The sequence below is a fragment of the Triticum aestivum genome, chromosome 7D, assembly GCF_018294505.1.
Source record: "Triticum aestivum cultivar Chinese Spring chromosome 7D, IWGSC CS RefSeq v2.1, whole genome shotgun sequence".
Lineage (NCBI taxonomy): Eukaryota > Viridiplantae > Streptophyta > Magnoliopsida > Poales > Poaceae > Triticum > Triticum aestivum.
In genome coordinates, this window is record NC_057814.1 from 636,456,829 (window position 1) to 636,473,342 (window position 16,514).

The 16,514-nt window shown below is 46.2% G+C and overlaps 1 pseudogene; it reads right to left on the minus strand.

Annotated features, from left to right (window-relative positions):
• Nucleotides 1-215: 215 nt before the first annotated feature.
• LOC123171509 (protein RER1A-like) lies at nt 216-1,678 on the minus strand (annotated as a pseudogene).
• Nucleotides 1,679-16,514: the final 14,836 nt, after the last annotated feature.

Sequence of the window (16,514 nt, forward strand, 5' to 3'; positions counted from 1 at the left end):
TTTTCTACCAGTATGAAACAAGGTTGAAAAAAAGACAAATGCAGAACTAGCCAACTGACAATACAGATCAAAAGGGAAATAAAACAAAGGAACACAAACCCATAAAGCGTCAAGGTTGAATTTACCACTCTATGGAACCAAACTTCAGGGTTATTCTAGTTCTATACACAAAAGATTTAACATGTTTTCCTACTAGTATTTACAATGTTTTTATTTCAGTAATTTAGAAAGAGGGGAGATGGGGCACAGAACTTTGAGGCACTGTTATGAGGTAGTGTCTGATGAAGGTTGGCCTTTGGGGCGGCAGCGGTAGCTCCGCCAAATGTAGCAGCAGCACCTCCGACTGGCACAACGGCAAATACCGAGAAGAATGTCATGGAAAAAGCAACACAGAAGGCTTTTGTGATGGCATACCTGAAAATAGCAGCAGTAGGTTAGTGTGGTTTTTGTATATTTCCACAGCACACAGCATAACAGATAAAGCAAGGCCAAGAACCCATAGGCGTCGGAAAACAAAAATCTTTTTAGACTAGTGCCTATTCCATGCCATCTGATCTACAGCAGTAAAATTCACTACACAATAGTTATTTCATAGAAGAATGTTACTCCAGCAGTACAATTCACTACACAATAGTTATTTTATAGAAAAATGTTACTCCGTGTGCACAACAAGCAACCAATGCATCTTTTCACTGAGCTTGCTAGGGAAAAGCAATGATGCTACAGAAGCAGTTCTTGAACTTAATCCGTACTACTCCCTCCGTTCGGAATTACTTGTCTCGGAAATGGATGTATCTAGTAGATACATCCATTTCCGAGACAAGTAATTCCGAACAGAGGGACTACGTGCGCAAAGTAACTGGAGAGAGATTGTCTGCACAATCCCATCCAAGCTTCTGAACCATACAACATCAGACTAAATGCCACTGAAAGAACATCACAATGACTTGAAAAGCAATACAACAGACGGAGTTAACATATGCTATTTGCAAATGGGAAAGATATTGATTGTAGAATATCTGAGCTTCATAGGGAAGTAACAGCAGTTAGCAAGATGGAACTTGCACAAAAGGGCAACAGCGGGCCTAGAAAATGCAGCATATCCTTTCCAAACTATGCAACCTTAAGTCACTTCACTACAAAACTTCAATTGCACAAAATTGCAAGAGTAAGTTCACTAACAGAATCCCAGACTATGCAGTCCTAAGCAATTGCACTACAAAACTTTGTGGGCAAGTGGCTCGGGCTATGAAAAGAAACCCTTCAAGCAGGTCAACAAAGGGGGCTGGAGACGAGAAGGGAGCAGCAGATGGATATACCAGCACTTGAACTCGGGGAGGCGGCGGATGAATGGCTTGAACTCCTCGTTGCCGCGGGTGGGGAGCGCGGGGCCGGCCTAGTCGAGCGCCTCGAGCTCCGGGTCGACCATGGGGGAGAGGAAGCCGATGAGGAGGTTGAGGAGGTAGATGCCGAGGCCGTAGGAGACGACGTAGAAGCCCTGCACGTAGTAGACCCGCAGCGCGTAGACGGCGGTGGCCAGCAGCGTGCCCGCCCACCGCCCCGCCGTGTGCGGCGCCGCCCGGTCTAGGTAATGCTGGAACGCCCATGCCGCCTCCGTGCGGTACCACTCCGCCGCCGAGGACGCGCCCCCACCGCCGATGCCGCTGATGGGCTCCATGGTCGTCGCTCGCCGCTTCGGTTGGGGATTTCTGGGTGGGGGAGTGGGGAGCGAGCCCGTCGGTGGGGTGGGGTGGGCTGATGGCTAGGTTCCATTCTCGCTGGGCGGCGGCGCCTCTCTCTCCGTTGTGTGAGAATTAAGCTTATGTAAATGTATTTTTTTCTTTTTGTTTCTCCTCTTTGTTTTCACCTATGTGAAGAACCTATAAAATATTAGTTACAAAATTGGACCGCAACAATTTTCAAAAAAATCGGCCGTATTTTATGTACAAATTGACCAAATGGTTCCCTCTTAAAAGTTTTTCGTCCATCTCTCGTCCATTTTCGGAGTGCTCAAAATGAGTATTAACCTAGCAAATATTTGTTGCAAATTTGGACCAAATCAATTTTATAAAACCTTAGGCCATATTTAATGCACAATTGACCAAATGGTTGGGTGTCAAAACTTTTGATCTACCTCAGATGAAAAATACATATTTACGCTGATTCTGCTGGAACCGGTCAAATTTTAACTGCAAATGCCTCATAGTTTGCTCTTTATTTTGTCAAAATATATTTTCTAGGTACATAAGCATCTATTTATTCAGAGAAGCACCAAAAGTTTTCCAAATTTCAACCACTAGCTAGGAACGATCATGCCCACCATTTTGACCGCATTTTGAAATGAGCATAAAAAATTCAAAAAAATTCAAAAAATTGGAAAACATTCGCATTGTGTCATTATATGTGACCAAGTTTACCAGGAAAAATAATAAACTTGTAATACGGCAATTCTTTTAAAAAAGTGTTCTAAAAACGAGCTATCATGTATGGAGATCAATGGCTTTCAAGCCAAATGATCAATCTTATGGCCACATTCATGGCATATTTTGTTCAAATGATCTCATATTGTGCACAAGGGTGCATATTCGAATGGCAAACAATGTTTCCTAAGGAAGTTTTCATTTTCTTTGGACGAAAAAATCATTTTCCGTTTTTTGAGCGTCCAAAATGAGGTTTTTTGTGAAGAACCTACCAAATAATTGTTGCAAAATTGGACCAAATCCATTTTCTAAAATACTAGGCCATATTTAATGCACAATTGACCAGATGGTTGGGTGTCAAAAGCTTTTATCTACCTCTCGTGAAAAAAACAAATTTCTACCGATTCAGCTGGAAGCGGGTCAAATTTAACTACAGCTGCCTCATAGTTTGCTATTTATTTTTCCCTAAAATCATTTATAGGTACAAAAGTATCTATTTAATTAGAGAAACACCAAAAGTTTTCCAAGACCCAACCACTAGCTAGGAACGGTCATGCCCGCCGTTTTGACCGCATTTTGAAACGGGCATCAAAAATTCAAAAAAAAGAATAAAAAATTGCAAAACCTTTGCATTGTTCTTTACATGTGTCCAAATTCCCAGGAAAAATAATAAACTTGTAATACAGCAATTATTTTAAAAAAAAGTGTTCTCAGAAACGAGCTGTCATGTGTGGAGATCAATGGCTTTCAAGCCAAATGATCAATCTTATGGCCACATTCATGGTATAGTTTGTTCAAATGATCTCATGTTGTGCACAAGGGTGCATATTGGAATGGCAAACAATGTTGCCTAAGGAATTTTTCATTTTCTTTGGACGAAAAAACCATTTTCCATTTTCCGAGCGCCCAAAATGAGGTTTTTTCTAAAGAACCTACCAAATAATAGTTGCAAAATTGGACCAAATCAATTTTCTAAAATACTAGTCCATATTTAATGCACAATTGACCAAATGGTTGGGTGTCAAAAGATTTTATCCACCTCTCATGAAAAAGACAAATTTCTGTCGATTTAGTTGGAAGCGGGTCAAATTTGAACTGCAGTTGCCTCATAGTTTGCTATTTATTTTTCCCTAAAATCATTTCTAGATATAAAAGTATCTATTTAATCAGAGAAACACGAAAAGTTTTCCAAGATCCAACCACTAGCTAGGAACGATCATGCCGCCGTTTTGACCGCATTTTGAAATGGGCATGGAAAACTTTAAAAAAATCAAAAAATTAGAAAACCTTCGCATTGTGTCATTATATGTGGCCAAGTTCCCAGAAAAAATAATAAACTTTTAATACGGTAATTTAAAAAAGTGTTCTTAGAAACGAGCTATGATGTGTGAAGATCAATGGCTTCAAGCCAAATGATCAATGTTATGGTATCATTCATGGCATAGTTTGTTCAAATGACCTCAACTTGTGCACAAGGGTTTATCGTGGAATGACAAACAATGTTGGCGAAGGAAGTTTTCATTTTTCTTTTGACAAAAAAATCATTTTCCATTTTTCGAGTGCCCAAAATGAGTTTTTTTGTGATGGACCTACCATATATTTGTTGGGAAACGTAGTAATTTCAGAAAATTTCCTACGTACACACAGGATCATGGTGATGCATAGCAACGAGAGGGGAGAGTGTGTCCACGTACCCTCATTGACCGAAAGCGGAAGCGTTAGCAACGTGGTTGATGTAGTCATACGTCTTCACGATCCGACCGATCCAGGTACCGAACGCACGGCACCTCCGAGTTCAGCACACGTTCAACTCGATGACGTCCCGCGAGCTCCGATCCAACAAAGCTTCGCAGGAGAGTTTTGTCAGCACAACGGCGTGGTGACGGTGATGATGATGCTACCGACGCAGGGCTTCACCTAAGCATCGCTACGATATTATCGAGGTGGATTATGGTGGAGGGGGGCACCGCGCACGGCTAAGAGATCAAGAGATCAATTGTTGTGTCTATGGGGTGCCCCCCTCCTCCGTATATAAAGGAGCAAGGGGAGGAGGGGCGACCATGGAGGAGGAGGCGTGCCCAAGGGGGGCAATCCTACTCCAAGTAGGATTCCCTGCTCTTTCCTAGTCCTAGTAGGAGAGGGGAAGGAAGGGGAGGAGAAGAAGAAGGAAAGGGGGGCCGGCACCCTAGTCCAATTCGGTTTGGGCTAGGGGGGCCGTGCGCCCCTAGCTGGCCGCCTCTCCTCTTCCTCCACTTGGGCCCATAAGGCCCAATAACCCCCTGGAAGGTTCCGGTAACCTCCCGGTTCTCCGGTATTTATCCGATAACCCCCGGAACTCATCCGGTGTCCGAATATAGTCGTCCAATATATCGATCTTTATGTCTCGACCATTTCGAGACTCCTCGTCATGTCCGTGATCATATCCGGGACTCAGAACTACCTTCAGTACATCAAAACACATAAACTCATAATACCGATCGTCACCGAACTTTAAGCGTGCGGACCCTACGGGTTTGAGAACTATGTAGACATGACCGAGACATGTCTCCGGTCAATAACCAATAGCGGAACCTGGATGCTCATATTGGTTCCTACATATTCTACGAAGATCTTTATCGGTCAAACCGCATAACAACATACGTTGTTCCCTTTGTCATCGGTATGTTACTTGTCCGAGATTCGATCGTCGGTATCTCAATACCTAGTTCAATCTCGTTACCGACAAGTATCTTCACTTGTTCCGTAATGCATCATCCCGTAACTAACTCATTAGTCATAACCAAGGCGTATAGTGATGTGCATTACCGAGAGGGCCCAGAGATACCTCTCCGACAATCGGAGTGACAAATCCAAATCTCGAAATACGCCAACCCAACAAGTACCTTTGGAGACACCTGTAGAGAACCTTTATAATCACCCAGTTACGTTGTGACGTTTGGTAGAACACAAAGTGTTCCTCCAGTAAACGGGAGTTGCATAATCTCATAGTCATAGGAACATGTATAAGTCATGAAGAAAGCAATAGCAACATACTAAATGATCAAGTGCTAAGCTAACGGAATGGTCAAGTCAATCACATCATTCTCCTAATGATGTGATCCCGTTAATCAAATGACAACTCATGTCCATGGCTAGGAAACTCAACCATCTTCGATTAACGAGCTAGTCAAGTAGAGGCATACTACTGACACTATGTTTGTCTATGTATTCACACATGTATCAAGTTTCCGGTTAATACAATTCTAGCATGAATAATAAACATTTATCATGAAATAAGGAAATAAATAATAACTTTATTATTGCCTCTAGGGCATATTTCCTTCAGTCTCCCACTTGCACTAGAGTAAATAATCTAGTTCACATCGCCATGTGATTTAACATCAATAGTTCACATCTTTATGTGGTTAACACCTATAGTTCACATCGACATGTGACCTACACCCAAAGGGTTTACTAGAGTCAGTAATCTAGTTCACATCGCTATGTGATTAACACCCAAAGAGTACTAAGGTGTGATCATGTTTTTGCTTGTGAGATAATTTTAGTCAACGGGTCTGTCACATTCTGATCTGTATGTATTTTGCAAATTTCTATGTCAACAATGCTGAAAGGATCTAGATGACGACTAGAGGGGGGTGAATAGGCGTTTTAAAACTGTTACGGATTTGGCTTTATCCTAATGCGGAATTAAACTAAACGGATACCTTTCAAGCACAAATCCTAAATATGCTAGGCTCAACTAAGTGCACCAACAACCTATGCTAAACAAGATAGGCACTTAAGGAAACTAGCAAGCACAAACTATATCACAAGATATGGAAATGTAGGAACAACTAAACAATTCAACTAGCACAAGATATATCAATATGAGCAAGTATGAATTGCGGTAAGTAAAGGGTGTGGGTAAGAGATAACCACAAGTGAGTCGGAGACGTGGATTTATCCTGAAGTTCACACTCGTGAGAGTTCTAATCTCCATTAGAGCGGTGCCGAAGCCAAAGCTCCGGGGCGTCACCAAGTGACTCACCATATTCTCCTTTTCGAGTCACCCCCAACGGATGAGCCTCGATTCACTCGGGGTTGGTCTTGAAGGCGACCACCACACCTTTACAAACTTCTACGGAGCACACCACAAGCAAGGAAGCTTCCGGAGGAACTTGACCACCTAGGCCACTTCAACACCCTTCCCCGGAGCACACCACAAGAGGAAGCTTCCGGGGGAACCTTGGCCACATAGGCCTCTTCACAATCTTCACAATGAATATCACCAAACCATCTAGGAGTGTCACGACCGGTTTTTCAATAAAATAATTATTGAGAGACCAATCCCTTTTACGGACCAGCGAGGAAGAATTCCTTCTCACTGGTAGACAATATCTTGGTCACAGAAGAGAAATACCAGGAGTACTGAATATAATACAAAGTTGAGCGGAGACTGCCCAACAATTTATTACATGCACGCCGATAAAACAAGACGGCGGATAGGGTGGCAAACTACTAACTCACGATAATAACGGTGGTGGAAATATCACTGCGAAGCGAGTGATATGATTCCAGAAGACTACAGCTCTTCGAGCGTCGGAGTGAGGCTCGAGGAGACATATTGCGGGTGGCGGAAGCGTATACAATACAAGTGACCAATATCCGGGATCGCGCAGGACTGACTGGGACTCCTCTAGGCATCGGACGCGCTATCAAACTCTTCATCCAAGAGATCGCCTTCGTCAACATCTGGCCAAATCAACAAGCCAGGTGAGTACTATAAAAGTACTCGCAAGACAGTTCGGACATAAGATATAACAAATGTAAACATGGAACAGATGAACAAGTTAACGATCAGACATAGAGGTAATAAATACTGGGTGCCAAGCGAGGGTCTAAATGACGCCTCGAGCGGAAACTGCAGAATGGTAATACTGGTACCAAACGAGTGTCTGAAAGACTCCTCGAGCGGAAAATGCAGAATAGTAATACTGGTGCCAAACGAGTGTCTGAAGGACTCCTCGAGCGGAAAATGCAGAATAGTAATACTGGTGCCAAACGAGTGTCTGAAAGACTCCTCGAGCGGAAAATGCAGAATAGTAATACTGGTGCCAAACGAGTGTCTGAAAGACTCCTCGAGCGGAATATGCAGAATAGTAATACTGGTGCCAAACGAGTGTCTGAAAGACTCCTCGAGCGGAAAATGCAGAATAGTAATACTGGTGCCAAACGAGTGTCTGAAAGACTCCTCGAGCGGAAAATGCAGAATAGTAATACTGGTGCCAAACGAGTGTCTGAAAGACCCCTCGAGCGGAAAATGCGGAATAATAATGCCACAGTCGGGAGTCGGGGCGACACCACATAAAGGGCTTATAACAGAAAACAAAGGCAGTGCATGCCACAGTCGGACGTCTGAGCGACATCACATAAAGGGCTTATATTACAGCTCAATAATACAATAGTTCGGGAACATAAATTATCACAAGCATGAGACAAATATAAAGTTAGTCCATCCATAGGAATAACGATAAATCTGGATTTATCACTTGAGCTTGCTCACCGGGGACAAGTTTTCCACGCGGATAGATATGGATATAATGATTACACTACTAGATCATGGATACGATGATTTGGATGGAATTGACTCTGCAGAGTTTGTACTTAACCACAGCCAACGGATTTCAGTAGTCACGGGGACTAGTTCCGTCTACGGTGTTTTGGAAGAAACACGTCTGACCAGTACACACCCAATTCAACCTTCCGAAGCCAGGGATCACCCTCGGCAACGTTCAAGAAAAACCTTGAGACGGGGAGGCTACAACCTCGCGTAGCATGGGATCAAATTTCTATACGCGCGCTCTAAGGGGGTGCCCCCCCTCTCGGTCCCAACCGGAAACACCCATGCCCCCTGACCGGATGACTGGCTTTAATCCTGGGCCAAGGTACCATCATCCCGGCCCCTCTGTTTGGTGTGTACACGGAAAGAGGTTACCAACTTACTAAACCGCATGCTGGCAAATGAAACATGTGGTAGCACGGAAGGGGGGGGGGAAGAACGATAACGTGACTCGGTCCACGTTAACGTCAGAAATAGTCGGATGACGCAAGGCTGGTATGCTACAACAGTACCACCTTGCTGCCCTTCATGTCACCACATGATTAGGCCATCTCTCATCAGAGATCATCGCAACTTTGGAACATGCGGGTAGTTGCCTTACAAGCAACGAGGTATTTACCGACACTCATATGCCACGCACAAACTTTCACGCAAACATGCAAAACACCTGTCATATGAAATGTTCAAAACATGCTTGCCTGGTTCGGAGAAGTCGGAGTCTAGCTCGGCGAAGTTCGCGGCTCCTTCACCTCTTCCGGAACCTACGGCAATCACGAGAACGGGTACTAGCGTGAAAACCTATGGGTGCACAGAAACTTCTTCAAATATTTTTCAAATAAATCCCATAAAAAACTAGACAAAATTTGAAGATTGTCAGAAAAAGAATCACCCAAAAATTCCTTTTTATTAAAAAGTTATAAAGGTTTCTGTCCAGGGACTTATGTGTAATGAAACAGAAAAGTTCCAGGGTTTTAACTGAGAAAACAGAAAACGGTTCGATTGGAAATGCGCAAGCTCAAGAGGGAAAGCGTATTTGCCCGAAGGCGCCAACAGAAAACGGTTCGAGGGGGAATAAAACAGAGGCTGACATGCGGGGTCCACATGTCAGGTTTGAAAAGCTCGCCGGCGCCCGAATACTGCGGTGGACGCCGGCGTCGAACCACGGCGAGTTAGGAGGATCGGAGGGTACCAAGAGCTTCAGCGTGTTCTTCCGCGTCGGTGGGTGGTGGACTCGACCATCGGGGAGCACCACGTCGACGGCGACACTTTCTCCGGCGGACGGCGGCTCGGGTGAGGATGGGGAACTCCGGTGGAGGGCTGCAAACTTCGAATTGAAGCTCGGGTCAGAAGGAGGGATGCATAGTGAAGCTACTGGCAAGAGATGGGAGGCGGAGGTGTACACACGGGGGCGAATCGAGCTGGATCCCGTGGAGGGTCGCGGCGGCCGGAGTCGAGGAAGGAGACTCCTCGGGGCTCTTCGAGTGGCTAGGCGTGCTCTAGGTGGAGTGCAGGGATGGTGTGTGCTCGAGTTGACGCTCGGGGCCTCTATTTATAGGCAGATCGACGGGGTGGCCGTGAACGGAGAATCTCCGGCGAGCGATTACGGCGATGCAGTGGATTGGCAGGAGGTTTGAGTGGCCAGGCAGCATTAGTGGAGGTTACTGGAGTCATTCCACAGCTAAACGGAGTTGGTCTTGGCGTAATGGCGTCAGTCCACGGTGAGGTGACCGCACAGGCTCGACGGCGGCAGAGAGCGCGCTCCGCGCCCTGCGGTTCACGACGAGGGCGGCAGCGCGTTCGGGGGAGTGGAAGGCCACGCGGCGAGCTCCGGTGGTTTGGGCGGCGCTGGGTGGCGTCGTCGGCGCCGTGCCTCCCGCTGGCGGCCGCAAAGCCGCCGCTGGCGTCGGTCACGGGGCGGCGCACCTTCTGCTGCTCGTCGCCGACGCCCGCAAGGTGCCAGGCATTCGTGCGGTGCAGGAACAAGAGGGAGGGGACGAGGAGCAAGGCGACATCGGGACACTGTCGAGATCGACAACCCTCTCTGAAGAAAATGACAGTGGGCACTGAACTGAACTCTGAATTTTCTGAACTTGACAATGACCATGCACTGCAGGTGTTCGATAGAAAGATTTTGCAATCAGATAAATTTTTCTGGCGCTGTAACTTGGTGAGGTGACCACTCAATGCTCCCAGAGGCTGCCTGATTTTACTTGGAATTTTTGGAGAAGGTTTTGAATGAATTTCACCAAATTTGACAAATCTGGTCCAAACTTGCAGCAGGTGTAGTTTGAAAATTTTGAACTGAAGACCAGTGGATCTTCATGGATCTTGGTTGAGGGTTCAAAGGACTAGGGAGGGGAGTTGGTTTGGGGGCAAAAATCAAAACAGAAAATGGAGTTCCTTTGTAAATCTCCAAGTGCTAGAAGAGAAGACAGAAATTTATTTGAATAAGATTTAAATGGAAAAATAGATATATGGGAGGGTCAACTTGCTGGATTTTATGCCAAACATGATCCAAGGGTGAGGGAAGGGTTAGGAGAGAGTATTTGCACTAAGGCCATGGCAAGAGAGAAAAGTTGAAAGTGGCAAAGGATTATTCCAAAAGCCATAGTGCAATTTTCAAAGAGATTTTCCAAAAGGCATTTCCCAAGTGAAAAGTATTTTTGTCTTGAGACCAAAATAAAAGCAAGAACCTCCAAGACCAAAGGCAGATCTTGGGTGAATCCAAATAGAACTTTTGCCATAAAAAAAATATTTGAGAGGGAGAGTTCTCTTGAAGAAAAATTTAAATCACCTCCCTCAAGTCACATAAAATCATTTGAAAAATCCAAATAAAAACTTGGGTGTCACAACACCTACCCCGTTAGGAAAAATCTCGTCCTCGAGATTTCTGCTGATCCTCAAATAGATATGGATACTCTGCCCGGAGGAAATCTTCCCTTTCCCATGTGGCTTCATCCTCAGTGTGGTTGCTCCACTGAACCCTGAAATTTTTTGTCGTTTTCTGACGGGTCCTCCGTTCAGACTCTTCTAAAATCTTTACTGGCCTTTCTCTGTAGGTGAGATCTGGTTGCATATCAATGTTCTCATGAGGTACATGCTTCTCCGGGTTACTCACACATTTCCTCAACTGTGAGACGTGGAATACGTCATGGACGTCTGACAGCTCCTTGGGTAGGTCTAGTTGGTAGGCCACCGTGCCTCTCCGTGCCTTTATACAAAATGGTCCAATAAATCTTGGGGCTAGCTTCCCCTTAATTTTGAACCGTTGCAGACCCCTCATAGGTGATACTCGGAGGTATACGGAATCACCGGGTTCAAAGCTGACCTCACGATGCTTCTGATCATAGTAGCTCTTTTGTCGGCTCTGTGCTGTCTTGAGTCTGTCCCTGATCTGCTTAACTTTCTCCTCGGCCTCTTTAAGCATGTCTGGGCCGAAGATACGGCTGTCACCTGTTTCTGACCAATTCAGTGGGGTACGACACCTTCGTCCGTACAATGCTTCAAAGGGTGCCATTTGCAAGCTGGCTTGGTAACTGTTGTTGTAAGAAAATTCGGCATACGGCAAACTCTCTTCCCAGCTGGATCCATAGGTGAGCACACAGGCTCTTAGCATATCTTCTAGGATTTGGTTTACACGTTCCGTTTGTCCATCATTCTGAGGGTGGTATGCTGTACTGAAAGCTAGTTGCGTGCCCAGAGCTTGTTGTAGGTGATCCCAAAATTTGGAGACGAATTGGGTGCCTCGGTCTGATATTATAGTCTTTGGGACTCCGTGCAAGCAAACTATACGGGAGAGATAAAGTTTGGCCAGTCTTTGTGTGGAGTAGGTAGTCTTCACGGGAATGAAATGAACAACCTTGGTTAGTCGGTCTATGATGACCCATATGGCGTCATTTCCGCGTTGTCATCGGGGTAATCCGACAATGAAGTCCATTCCTATTTCATCCCATTTCCATTCCGGTATCCTGTTTGGTTGGAGTAGCCCTGCTGGCTTTTGATGCTCGGCCTTGATGCGCTGACATGAATCGCAACAAGCAATAAATGTGGCTATATCTCTTTTCATACCGTGCCACCAAAATCTTTCCTGAATGTCCTTGTACATTTTGGTTCCTCCAGGATGGATCGAGTATGGAGCGGTGTGGCTTTCCGTCAAGATCTGTTGCTTGAGTTCCTCAATGTTAGGTACGCAAAGTCTGTCTCCGTACCATAATGTTCCTTCACTGTCTGTGACGAACTCTGAAGCCTTACCAAGGTTCATTTTCTTCTTTATGCCTTCGATGCTGGGATGTCCCTGTTGAGCCTTCTTAATTTGTTCCACCAGGGTGGGTTGTATCTCCAGGTTCGATACGGTGCCCTCGGAGACTAACATCATGTTGAGCCTAGCGAACTCTCGCTGAAACTCAGGCCTCAAATTTTGCTGACCGTCATTGTCCGGGCTGGGGTTTCGACTAAGGGCATCGGCCACTACATTTGCTTTCCCTGGGTGGTAGTGAATACCAACGTCATAGTCCTTGACCAGTTCCAACCAGCGTCGTTGGTGTAAATTCAGCTCCGGCTGTGTGAAAATATATTTGAGGCTCTTATGGTCCGTATATATTTCACAGCGATTTCCCAACAGAAAGTGCCTCCACTCCTTGAGTGCATGTATGACTGCTGCTAGCTCCAAGTCATGTGTTGGGTAATTTTCCTCATGTCTTCGCAGCTGCCTGGAGGCATATGCGACAACTTTGCCATCCTGCATTAGTACGCATCCGAGACCTTTTCGGGACGCGTCACAATACACTTCAAAACTCTTGTGTATGTCTGGCACAGTTAAGACCGGTGCGGTTGTCAGCTTCTTCTTGAGTTCTTGGAAGCTCTGCTCGCATGCTTCCGTCCATACAAAGTTCTTGTCCTTCTTGAGTAACTGTGTTATTGGTTTTGCCATAGTGGAGAATCCTTCAATAAATCTTCTGTAATATCAGGCCATTCCTAGGAAACTCCGCACATCAGTAACGTTGGCGGGTGGCTTCCAGTCAAGTATGGCCTTGACTTTTTCTGGGTCTACGGCCACGCCTTCTTGGTTCAGTATATGGCCTAAGAAACCAACTTGTGTTAGCCAAAATTCGCACTTGCTAAATTTGGCGTACAGCTGATGCTTCCTCAATTCTCCCAAAACAATTCTGAGGTGCTCAGCATGCTCTTCTGGTGTCCTTGAGTAAACCAGAATATCGTCAATGAATACCACCACAAATTTGTCCATGAATTTCATGAACACTTTGTTCATGAGGTGGACGAAATATGCGGGGGCGTTCGTTAGTCCAAAAGGCATCACTGTGAACTCGTATAACCCATATATGGAAGTGAATGCTGTCTTGGGGATATCTTCTGTCCGCACCTTCAGTTGATGGTATCCCGATCTCAAATCAATCTTTGAAAATACCTTGGCTTGTGCGAGCTGGTCAAACAAATCATTTATCCGTGGCATCGGATATTTGTTTTTGATGGTGACCATATTGAGGGCTCGATAGTCTATACACAGTCTCAGTGTCCCATCCTTCTTCTTGGCGAACAACACAGGCGAACCCCATGGTGAGGAGCTGGCTCGAATAAATCGTTTGTCCAATAATTCCTTTATCTGCTTCTTCAACTCCACCAATTCTGAGGGTGCCATTTTATAAGGCTTCTTATAGATGGGAGCGGTGCCAGGTGCTAGTTCGATGCTGAATTCTATCTCTCGGTCTGGTGGCATGCCTGGTAGTTCTTCAGGGAACACATCAGGAAACTCGCATACCACTAGAACTTTTCTCAGTTCTGCAATGTCCATTTTGTTTAGTTTTGGTTGTTGTGATCGTGGCCTTTCTTGAGTGGAAACCCTTATAGTTTTGCCGTGATGGTGAGTGAGAATCACTGTCCGATTGAAACAGTCAATGAATCATTTGTTGGTGGTCAACCAGTCCATCCCTAAAATGACATCCAGTCCTTTACATTCCAACACGATGAGATTCGCGTGGAATTGTAGTCCTTCGAACTCAATGACCACTCCTTGGCAGTAACCCTGAGCGATTTGCTTATTTCCGGGGGACTTGATGATCATAGATTTTTCCAAGGGAAGTATCGGAAAACCATGTTGCGAAACAAAACTCTTCGAAACGAATGAATGGGAAGCTCCAGAATCAAACAAAACCGTGGCAGGTACTATGTTGACAGGGAACGTACCGAGCACGATGTCTGGGGCATTCCGCGCTTCTTCCCTGGTCACATGGTTCAGGTGACCCTTCCTGTGGTTGTTGTTGGGGTTGAAATTGTTGCGCTTGGGGGCTGGATTGTTTCCACCATTGTTCGGCTTGGGTGCCGAGTCTCATGGCTTCGGGCACTGTTTAGCATTATGCCCTTGTTGACCACAAGCATAGCAGGTTACCCCTGGACGGTATGTGTACTCCTTATCCCTGGCATGAAATTGTCCGATGGGCCTTGGCTCAGTAGTCGTGGATCTCCTTGCGTCTGTCCTTGGGACCTCAGTCTTGCCTCGGTTGTTGCGAGCAAGAGTCGTCTTGTCCCTCTTTCGCTTGCGGATATCTTCCAGATTACGGCGCTCATTCTCCAAGGTGATGGCCTTGTCCACCAGAGTCTTAAAATCTGGAAAGGTGTGTACAATCAGTTGGCATCTTAGTGCTGGTGCTAGGCTGTCCAGGAATTTTTCCATCTTCTTGCTTTCTGTCATGTGCTCGTCGTAGGCATAACGAGACAGTTGGGTAAACTGACCGTTGTATTCTGTGACTGACATGCCTCTCTGCTTCAGGTCATCGAACTCTCTCTTCTTGATCTTTAGGATGCTCCTGGGGATGTGTGCCCCACGGAAGCCTTCCTTGAACTCTTCCCAGGTGATGTTGTGTTCACTGGGATGCATGTGTAGGAAGATTTCCCACCATGCTGCAGCTGCTCCAGTAAGGTAGTGTGGTGCATAAAGCACCTTCTCATGATCTGAACACTGAGCGATGATCAGCTTCCTTTCAATGTCACGAAGCCAATCATCGGCTTCCAGCGGCCTATCGGTGTGAGCAAAAGTTGAGGGGTGAGTCTTCTGTAACTCAGATAACTTGGATTGAGGCTGATAGGGTTCACGGTGGTTTCCCATATTGATGACGTGTCTCATCATTTCTTGGTGCTGTTGCTGGCTTTGCGAAGAGACGGCATACTTGAGACAGGGCTGCTTCGTTGTCTTGTTGGCTGGACTGACCCTGAGTGAAATTGTTGCTAGTCTGCGTCCCATAAACCTCTTCTGGCTGATTGGGCATGGAGCGAGTACACGGGCGAGACATTTTTCCAGTCTGGGGTATTATTTGCAAAACCCATGAGAAAAACTGTGTAGCACAAGAAAAGAAATCTTGGAAAGGCAACAATTTAAAGACCTCAAGGTTTTCAAAGAAACACAAACGATTTTGCATGGAGAAGGACTGCTTAACATAAATCTTACATGCGAAAAGCAAACACACGATACAGCACTCAGGATGCGCGTACACAATCCTGACATGTTATTTAGACTAGCGTACTACTCCGGAAGGCAGCAAACACACCAATACAAACTAGCGTACAGATAAAGCAACACATCATACAAGCAGACATAACACGCGGCTACTCGGCGCTCTCAGTCGGAGATGGTGAAGATTTCCTTTCCCTTGCCGATGGCAAGACTCAGCGGTCCAGGAGAATCAACCTCCACCTCCTCTCTAGCTGGCTCCTGGCGCGGGACGCTGCGCTGCGGTGATGGTGCGGGGGCGACTGGTGGTAGAGCGGGTACGGCAGGCGGTGCGGCTCTGACTGGAGTAGGAGCGATGACTCGGTCAAACTCCTCAGTGGTAGGCAGACGGCGAGCAGTGGCCAAAACGGCCGGTGCATAAGAGGCTGAAGACGAGACGAATGTCAGAGGCGGCGCCGTGTGGAGAAGCTCCTTCCTGCTGGCAGGACCGCCCCGGACTAAGTCCATGCGGGCAGCCACAAGATCGTCCACGAGGTTGTCGAAAGACTCCTCCAGAGCCTTGAGATACTCCACAACCACCTCGATGGCTTCATCTCGTTCTCCCCGATGGCAGGCGAACGCATAGTGGCTGGTGTATGGCACATGGCATGGGAGGTAGCGGTAGCGACGAGTCTTCATCGTAGGAAGGATGTCCCGAAGGCGAGCTATCGCCTCACGGGCAGCCATCTGCATGGCATGCCTCTCCGTAGGCATGGCCCTTCCCACAAAACGGAAGTGGCGAGCTGCAGAACGTCCTCCCTTGAATTGCACCACAGCTTGGTGCATAGACACGTCGTCACTGAGCTTGTGCTGGTAGAGTGTGAACTCCGGACGAGCTGCTGGCCCGATCGCGAGCTTGGTGATGGAGACGAGGAGATTGACAAACCCCTCGGGCATGTTCGTGAACACTCGGTTCTCACAGCTGCTGCCAGCCATCTACAAAAGTAGGCAAAAATTCTGAGTAGTCATGTCATAAATTTATGATGACCAACAG